The 10,650-nt window shown below is 41.2% G+C and overlaps 1 protein-coding gene across 2 annotated transcripts in view; it reads right to left on the bottom strand.

Annotated features, from left to right (window-relative positions):
- samd12 (sterile alpha motif domain containing 12) overlaps positions 1-10,650 on the bottom strand; it is a 137,715-nt gene that overhangs the window by 126,767 nt on the left and 298 nt on the right. The window lies entirely within an intron of this gene.

Below are 10,650 nucleotides of genomic sequence, written 5' to 3' on the forward strand. Positions count from 1 at the left end.
TGCGAGATGGTCTGCCATACTGAACAACTCTGTATGGCAACCCAACTAGGACACTTGACACAGTGGCGTTTGGCAAAGCACAAAAAGAAAACAAAAAAACCGAGAGAGATGAGTTATTGTTATTACAACGTGAGTTCACTATTATTTAACAACTCTTTTTATTGAGTTCTTTTATTTGGGGTTAAGTACATTGTCAGAATAAGTGAGAAATGGATTTAACTTCTGTTTGGCAGCTATCATACTGAGTAAATATTTACTGTGAATGTATGCAAAAATGTATGGCATATAGCTGTCTAACAGAAGTTAAATCCATGTCTCACTTATTCTGACAATGTACTTAACCCCAAATAAAAGAACCCAATAAAAAGAGTTGTTAAATAATAGTGAAGTCACGTTGTAATAACAATAACTCATCTCTCCCGGTTTTTTGTGTTCTTTTTCTGCTTTGCCAAACGCCACTGTGTGAAGTGTCCTATTAGAGTTGCCGTATGTAGTTGTCCAGTATGGCGGACCATCTCGCACATGCGCAGTACAGATCGGGTAGTGACAGCCGTGCCAGCCAGCCAGCCAGCCAGCCAGCCAGCCAGCCAGCCAGCCAGCCACACACACACGATTAATTAATTTGGATGCCCGCTGTATGAAGAAATTAAAGGACGGCGCAAGTGGAAACAATTCACAAAGGGATTCAACTGTTTAAAACACATGCTCAAAGTAAGCCGGATTTTGGCGATGTGTTTATGTGGATTCAAAAATCGTAAATAATCTACAAAATGGAGGAGACCAATCTGATCGGAGTAACTGTGACAAATAATCCAACTGAAACCGACACTTTACGCGCAGAAGAAACATTTCTATTAAAGAAAAAATGATACATTTCTGTCTTTGTATGCTTTTATTAGCCACTAACTTGCAAATGTATGCATCATATTTATTTCAAATGTCAAAGAACAGGATACTTCAAAAGAATAGACTATGTATAATAAAAAAATGGTAATATGGTGGCATAGGCCTGTATAAGATGAAAAACTGGCATATTAAGCAGGTAAATCAAATGCTTGTCTGCCATGGACCAGGTAGCAGAGAGAAGACGAGGTTCAAGTAGGTTCTTTAATGTGAACCTTGGGCTTGCACGCCCGCAGCCAGGGATGGAATGTCCGGTGTAATGTGAGTGACAGCCAGTCTAAAGTCGTTGTGACTGTCCAGTGTGTTGCGTGCTTTTGTTTTGATGGCAACAAGTGCGCTGAAGGCTGTTTCTGATAGATATGTCGTACTGGATGGGAGTATAATCCTGGTCGTGGCATGCAGTGTGAGTTTTGGAGCGAGGCTTGGTCCTTTGACAATCCGAAACTTTTTAAATCCTTTTTCCTGGAAGTATTTCTTTGACAGCGACTCAGCTTGGATGTCGGTGAGCTCATCTTCGCAACCCAGGTATTCAATACATCCTCAACTTTGTCAATAACAGGATCTAGAACCCACAATTCCTTAGAGACGTACTCGTCTATGTCAGCAAACTGTGATTGCATTTCCGTTTGCAGTGCGTTCATATGGCGGATGAACTCGCGACGTACAGACACAGGCACCGTTTCAGGATTGTTTTGGGATTGTTTCAGCAGTAGTGGAAACTGTGGCAGCTCCCCCCCTCTCCATTTTCCCGACCCTGTACTCCAGTTTGCGCACAAATGCATCGAGCGCCTCTTTACATTGGAGAATGTTGGACTCCACGCCTTGCAGACGCTTGTTTGTTTCATTGTAGAGACTGAAGATGTCAGCCAGGTATGCTGTTTTAATCCAGAATGACTCAGTCACTTGCTCTGACAGTGCGCGGTTACGATTTTGTAGAAACTCTTCAATTTTTTCCTTCAGTTCTACAAAGCGTGCCAGCACTCGGCCGCGTGAGAGCCAGCGCACTTCGGTGTGCAGGAGGAGGGTTTGGTGCGCTTCATCCTCGCACAAGTCTGCGAATAGACGCTTGTTGGTGGGGCGACCTTTGATGAAATTGACTATTTTAACAACAGTTGAGTGTTTCGCTCAGGTATTCTGACAGTTTCTTGCTGGCCAGGGCCTGGCGATGTATCACAGTGAAATAATGTGCAGTGTGGGGCCTTTTCTTTGAAGCGACTGTTAAATCCCATTTTTCCCCATCATTGAGGCAGCTCCGTCTGTGCAACATGCAACTAAATTCCCATAAGAAAGATTGTGGGATTAGAGGTAAGAATCCACGGCAGTAAACATTTCCTCACCCCAGGTGGTAGTGGTAAGGTTGACTGACATAAGAATGTCCTGCTTCAAATCTTCCCCATCGATATATATTGCACATAAACAATCAGCACAGCCTCGTCTGCTACAGTTGTGGTTTCATCAAATTATATGGCAAATGGCCCCTTTCCAAGCTTTTCGAGCAGCTGCAGCTCGCAGTTACTTGCCATCTTGTCAATTCTGTCTTTGACCGTATTGTTTGACAGTGGTACAGTTTTTAGCTTCTCCGCCACCTGCAGGCCGCACAAAAAATCCATACAAAAAAATGTAATCTGTGGAAGCCGTAGTACTGTAAAGGCACAACCAGTCATTTTAGCCGGCCCGGCTAAAATAACTGGATGGCCTACCTGCCTGTCAGCCTTCCATCTGTGCACAAACCTATCTCGTGCCCTCATTGGTCATGTGCGTGTGTGTTGGAGAAAGGGCTCTGTAAGGAAGTGGCATTTTTTCCGGCTGTGTATTTTCAAATTCTAGCGCACTCGAGCATGGTTTTTCCAAAATTACCTACCCCACCTTTAATCTGCTTGGAATAGTAATTTAGATGACACAATGTCAAATTAGAGGGAATGGTTTATTTGGTGGAACTGCTAACAGCCTAAAGACATCTGAAACACAACAAGGGGCCACGACTAGACAATGTTTTTGTGAAGGGTTACAAGCCAAAAACATGCTGTTGAATTGTTTTTTAGAATAATTATTTTTCATTTCTAGAAAATTATCTGAAATGTAGTGGCTTAAAAGTCAAACGTAGCAAACAATGGAAAGTACCTGAAGATACATACTTCAGTCAATGCGCTTAGTAACTTTCCAGACTGAATGATTTCTGACCTAATTCTACATTTCTCTGCAAAGAGACAGTATTTCAAAATATTATATTTCAGGTCACAGTAGGGCTGTGCAGAATGTTTTGGCTGCTCTAGCTAAATCTGATGCAACCTTGTGTGTTTGGAAGTGCAGCTTTTACAGAGACATTCGTTTTAGCCGCTTCAGGGGATAGAGACATGACTCATTATTCATCTCTCTCCATGACACGAGTCAGTAAATTACGATTGACTACACCAAGTTGTCCAATAGCTACTTGAACTGCTCAAGTCACAAATTGCATTGATGCTGTATTTCACGCTTTGTGTTTGCATTTCCGCAGCAATGACAGAAAACAAAGAGCTTTCAATAATTTTACTGCTGCTAATCTTAAAAAGGTCCCATGTCATGGCCATTTCTACTGCTCAGGATGTATCCCAGCTGCCATCAAACATGCCGTGGTCAAGCCACTACTTAAAAAGAAAAATCTCGACCCCTCCATTTCTCGCAAATTTTAGGCCCATCTCCCGGCTACCTTTTTTACCTAAAGCCCTGGAGCGAGTAACCTATGTCCAGCTACAGTCGTTTTTAACCACGCATGGCATCCATGAAAAGTTTCAGTCTGTCTTTAAACCCATACACAGTCCTGAAACAGCCCTTTTAAGAGTTTTTAATGCTCTGCTCCTAGCCGCCGACTCAGGTAGCCCAGCTGCCCACTGAAAAAAACGGGGAGTAAGATTTTCTTAGGAACATCGAGGTAACAAAACGCATGCAGAAAACCTACTGTAAGTACATTTAACAACGTATATTTCAAATAGCTTCTACTTACAGTTAAGAAGTGTTTGTTACTAAAAGGCACTTAAGTAAACTTTACTGTCACACTCAGTTTTGTAAGTACATTTTATTTACTACTGTATAGTAGATTTTACTTAAGATTACATGTGCATCTTATTACAAATCTCGAGTAAAAAATATTTGGCTTTTCAGGTTATTTGTACTTGCTATTCTTATCTTTCATTTTATAAATATGTAGGTAATATTTAAATATAATTATTAAGTAACATCAAATGCAATTCTTATTCAATAAAACGGTTTTACACTTTTAAAACAACACTATTCTGCCCCCACTCCCGTAGCGGGGCAGACAGACAACAGGAAGAACACTCGGCTTTAGAAGTTCCGTTTTAAAGTTTTACTCAGAAAGCACTGTACAACTGGACACACAAGAAAATGTACATTCATTTCAAGCATAGCAATCATTTAACATATTATCATACATTTCACACATGTCTTAACAACCATATCATAAACTATGCGTTAGCTTCATGCTAACCCCTATGGGAAATTACATTGAAAGGCTAGCGGTTAGCATACATCGTTGCAACTATGAATTAACAGCAATATTTCCACCATTTAACAATGTATCCCTCAAACACACTCTTCATTAACAATGTTGAAACAACAGAGCATAGAAACACTTACAGGCATAATGTTTTCTTAGACAACAATGCAGAGTAAAAACGTGCGTCTGAATACAAGAGACGAGTTCTGCATAACTACAGCAACACTGAAAGTACAATACATAACTCAAAGCACTGTAATTACCATTTGTACCCACTAGGTGTCCTTTTGACCTAAACACAAACATATTTATTTTTGTTCAGTTGTCTGATACAAGCCATGATTAATCTACAGTTTACAATGATTTTAACAAATACTGCACATACATCCGTTAAATTAAACAAAGCAGGCACAGAAACACATTGATATACTGTCAGAGGTCCAAGGAGTATCCGGCCCTTTTCTTAAGTAAAACTATTTATACCACACTGTAAGAATACTCTATTAAAAGTGAAAGTCTGGTCATGAAAATGTTCCCTAAAAGGTCCCATGTCATGGCCATTTCCACTGATCATAATTCCATTGTTGAAGTCTACTAGAATAGATTTATATTGTGCAATTTTCCAAAATCACTTTGGTTTCTCATACAGCATCTCTGTAAACTACGTGTATTCACTAGAGATGTTAAGATTCACCGATTCGCATCGGTGCACCGGCATAAACGTTCAAGATGCGAGTGCACCGGTTGAAAGAGTGCACATCGGCTACAGTTTGGGTTGAACTCGCGATGCATCGATTGCGTAGCGTCTTTGCATCGGTAAAAAAACGATTCATTCATATAAAATCCCCTTATCTTGTCAACGTTCAGCAGAGACGATCTTTGATATTTGCTTCGCCACTACGGAGAACGAGAGTCTCAGTTATCAACACACACGGAAGTTGAGGAGAAAGAGAAACACAGCGCAGCGAAAAATACCTACAAATCAAACGTTTGGCAACACTTCGGATTGTTCAAGAAAGACGGTGTAATAGTCATTTATGCTATATAGTTGACCGCAGGTCATGGAGAGTAATAAGGTATCCGTAGACCTTTGTATGAGGTATCTTTATTACTTAACAGGTCTACAGCCATGATACATAGATGCGGACTTGCATACACACAGTATCACTCCGCAGCCGCACCCCATCAGTAACGTCCTGATGGTATATGTGCGCGGCACTATTACTACAGACGGTCAACTTGAAAAATCACTCGCAAATAGTTAACGATGCCGAGCCGCTTTAAAGTACACAAGTAGTACGAGGAACTTAGCGACGCACATAAAGAGGCGACATGGGGTCTGCGGCTGAAAAGAGAAACCTGAAAGTGAGACATATGAGTTAAATCACTCAGTGAGGTGTTCTGTCAGAGAGAGGTGTTTAGCTTACAGCAGCCTGTGACGGCCAATAATAATTTAAATGTCTTCCTTACTGTAAGCAGTTATGAAATACCTGTTTGTGAAAGGTTATTTGTTTTCTTTATTGTTCAGATAGAAACCACTGCTTTCTGCTCACTGGTGAGTTAGCCTCTGAGTGTTAAGCACATCAGGCTGGCAGCTGTATGGGCATTGCTCTATGGTAGCTGTTATTTGCACATTGTTAATCATGAGCAATGCATCCTTACATTGTTTAACTGTGAGGTGTTATACAATTGTACTCTGGAGAGCTTTTAAAGGTAAAAAAATAAACGGCATGATGGGATGTGCATTACCAAATATGTAAAGCACTTTTTTGTTAATGTATGATTTGCTGCATATAAGGAATAAAACAAAAATCCTCTGTCGTACCATATTGAAGTATCATTATTTTTGCATCGTGTTGAATCGCATCGTATCGCCCCGAATCGCATAATGTTGAATCAAATCGTATCGAACTGTATCGCAACAGGGGTGAATCGTATCGTATCGCATCGCCTGGTGTTTCAAAGGTATCGTTAATGTATCGTATCGTGGTAACGTATCGAGATGCGCATCGCATCGGCCTCAGTGATGGAGATGCACATCCCTAGTATTCACTGAATTTCACTCTCTGCCTTTAACGGCTCGTTGTAGCTCCAATAGCTCCAGCCCCCACCCTCCCTGTGAGCACAGTGTGCTCTGATTGGTCGGTAAGTTGTGAATCGCGCTGAGCTCCGTGGAGGTGTGGTTTCCTTGTTTAGCGACAGCGAAACACAGCCAAACTCACCCTGAGCACACACAAAGTCACAGACGAAGTAAAAACAATAAGTGTGGCTTGATATTGAGTAAGAAAAAGGTTGATAAACGCTGTGAGAATGGGTCTGCAGAGAGTATTTCGCCACGATCCCAACTGTCTGTTATCAGCCTGCAGCCAGGGAGGAGAGATCAGCAGAGCTGCATGCACTGAGTGTGTGTGTGTGAGGAAGTCCGTGGATTGGTCAATTTGGACCAATCAGCGGGGGCTTAACGTAACGGCTCCGTGGACGTAACGTAACGAATCCAAGGATTGGTCCATTTGGTTCCGGGTAACGCATGACATCATGTGGTACCCGGAAGAATCAATGGACAATGACGTATCTCCAACGAGGCGTTTTGGGGAGGTATTTTCTGTGTTAAGAGTTTTACTCGCTACAGGGTGTACTTTGAGGGTTTTGACTCTGCAGAACGTTTACATGCAGAAAAACCTTCATAACACACAAGGGGACGGGTAATAACCGGAAAAGCATGACATGGGACCTTTAAGTAAAAGTATAATTGGCTAAATGCTGTTTGAGTATTACATGTAAAAAAGTACCCTGTAGTAATTGTAGTAACCCTTGAGAACGTAATAGCTCAAGGATTTCTAACAATATTTACATTTTTTTGGAAATTAAAAAACAGAACCTTATACTTGATAAACTCTATATAAGATAGTGAAGCACAAAGTACAATATTTCCCTTTGATTTGTAGTGGAGTATAAAGTGCAACGAAAAGAACATTCTCAGGTACCTCAACATTACAACACTGCTTCTGCAAACATGTGGACTTTCAAGAGAAATGTGGAGGAAATTCAGTTTAAGAAAGATGTTTGCAAACGACAGAAGCGTATTTCAACGTTGATGTGTTACTTAAAGAGCATCTTGCAGGTTTTTATTTATTCTACATTTATGCTTAAACTTGCTTGAAAATTACAATTAAAAAAGTTAATGCAGGATTTGATATGTTTTACGAGACATAAGGGCAGGAATTCAGAGGGAAAGGAGCAATTTTGAGCTCTGCTCTTACAAACGGCTTTTTTTTAAGGTCATACGCGTCATATTACATCACGCAGGAGACACATCTCCGCTCTCTGACCGCGGGTATAGTAGAGTTGCGTTGAGTAGAGCGGTTGTGTTTTAAGGAGCTGGTATTTTTCGGTAGTTTTCCATTGTATTTCACCATTTGTAATCATGGTGCAGTATTGTGTTTGTGCAGGTTGCACAAATACCAGCCTGTCAGGACATCGAGTCCACAGTAAAAAGGACCGGAGCTAGCGTTCGTTCCTGGGTGCGTTGTGCATCCACCTCCCTGCAGCACATACTCTCCACAGCTTTATCAGGAAACCGTATTACTTCTCTCTCCCCCCCTTCGCTGCTCTCTCTCCCCTCCGGTACACGGCACCGTAAGACATTGCATTAGGTAACGCTTTGGTGGCTGTACTGCTCCAGCCGTCTCCTTTGTGTTTGTTTGTTTCCCCCTGTTTGTGTGGGCGTGGTGGCTGTCACTCCTGGCTCCCGGCTCAACCTCCACTCACCTGCTCCAGAAAAGACCTTTGAAGTCTCATATATGAGCTATCATCCCTGTCCCCAAAGGTCTTTTATTTTGAAACTGTACATCAGAATGTCCTGATTTTTTCTGAGTGACTACATGGGGTGTCCTGCTATCACCCAGGAGTGAGATGGATCTATGATACTGGACAGTTTTTGTTTTATTCTCATCTAAAAACAGGGATGATAGCTCATATATGAGACTTCAAAGGTCTTTTATTTTGAAACTGTACATCAGAATGTCCTGATTTTTTCTGAGTGACTACATGGGGTGTCCTGCTATCACCCTGGAGTGAGATAGATCTACGATACTGGACAGTTTTTGTTTTATTCTCATCTAAAAACAGGGATGATAGCTCATATACGAGACTTCAAAGGTCTTTTATTTTGAAACTGTACATCAGAATGTCCTGATTTTTTCTGAGTGACTACATGGGGTGTCCTGCTATCACCCTGGAGTGAGATGGATCTATGATACTGGACAGTTTTTGTTTTATTCTCATCTAAAAACAAGGATGATAGCTCATATATGAGACTTCAAAGGTCTTTTATTTTGAAACTGTACATCAGAATGTCCTGATTTTTTCTGAGTGACTACATGGGGTGTCCTGGTATCACCCTGGAGTGAGATGGATCTATGATACTGGACAGTTTTTGTTTTATTCTCATCTAAAAACAAGGATGATAGCTCATATATGAGACTTCAAAGGTCTTTTATTTTGAAAATGGACATCAGAATGTCCTGATTTTTTCTGAGTGACTAGATGGGGTGTCCTGCTATCAACCTGGAGTGAGATGGATCTACGATACTGGACAGTTTTTGTTTTATTCTCATCTAAAAACAGGGATGATAACTCATACAATAGAGATTTCAAAGGTCTTTTATTTTGAAACTCTACATCAGAATGTCCTGATTTTTTCTGATTGACTAGATGGGATGTCCTGCTATCATCCTGAAGTGAAATGAGTCTCTGATACTGAACAGTTTTTGTTTTATTCTCATCTAAACACAGAGGGATGATTTTTTTTTACTCTACCGTAATGCATAGGATATTCGCGCACCACAATATCACGTGAGGGCTGGCTTGACCGCAGTCTAAACTAGAGAGAGAATCGCTGTCAAGGGGGCTACAACTACAACAAGATGAACATATTTGACCGTGATTTAATTGTAATACACGTTTCAAAATGATGCCGAAGTAACAACATACTGATACCGGATAGTAAAAACCATGAATTAAGGCTTTGACAAGTCTGCAGACAGACGGCAGGCGAAAAACCTTTTAAAATGCAATTTTAAACAAGATTTTATTGTAGATTATACATTTTACTGATACCAATTGTATGATATTTACCTTGTTCATTAAAAATAAAAAATATATATTGTTTTTAAATATATATTTTTTAAAATATATTTTTTTTTAATTTAATATTTTTTTTTATATATTTTTTTGTATGTGGGAAGAGGTGGGGCGGCGCCCCTAGCGCCCCTATGGGCCGGCCGCCACTGAAGTACCGATACTAATGAAACGGAGGAATCGTACCGTTTTTAACGGCAGGGTATTGCGGTACCTTTCAAGTATCGGTACACCGTGCAACACTAGTTCAGGTCCTACCTGACAGACCGTAACTTCTCATTGCAGCTAGGTACCTTCTCCTCTGCTAAAGCCCCTCTTACCTGTGGGGTTCCCCAAGGCTCGATTCTGGGCCCCACCCTAAAAGAGCATCTTCCAGGGTTTTTTTTTTTTCTACATTTATGCTTAAACTTGCTTGAGAAAATTACAATTAAAAAAGTGAATGTAGGATTTGATATGTTTTACGAGACATAAGGGCAGGAATTCAGAGGGAAAGGAGCAATTTTGAGCTCTGCTCTTAAAAACGGCTTTTTTTAAGGTCATACGTCAAACGCGTCATATTACATCACAAAGGGTAAACATCTCCGCTCTCTGACCGCGGGTATAGTTAGTAGTTGCGTTGAGTTCAGCGGTTGTGTTTTAGTGAGCTGGTATTTTTCGGTAGTTTTACATTGTATTCACCATTTGTAATCATGGTGCAGTATTGTGTTTGTGCAGGTTGCACAAATACCAGCCTGTCAGGACATCGAGTCCACAGTTTCCCTCACGGGAAAAGGACCGGAGCTAGCGTTCGTTCCTGGGTGCGTTGTGCATCCACCTCCCTGCAGCACATACTCTCCACAGCTTTATCAGGAAACCTGTGTGTGTGTGTGTGTGTGTGTGTGTGTGTGTGTGTGTGTGTGTGTTGTGTGTGTGTGTGTGTGTGTGTGTGTGTGTGTGTGTGTGTGTGTGTGTGTGTGTGTGTGTGTGTGTGTGTGTGTGTGTGTGTGTGTGTGTGTGTGTGTGTGTGTGTGTGTGTGTGTGTGTGTGTGTGTGTGCTCTCTCTCTCTCTCTCTCTCTCTCTCTCTCTCTCTCTCTCTCTCTCTCTCTCTCTCTCTCTCTCTCTCTCTCTCTCT

The sequence above is a fragment of the Notothenia rossii genome (assembly GCF_949606895.1).
Source record: "Notothenia rossii genome assembly, chromosome: 10".
Lineage (NCBI taxonomy): Eukaryota > Metazoa > Chordata > Actinopteri > Perciformes > Nototheniidae > Notothenia > Notothenia rossii.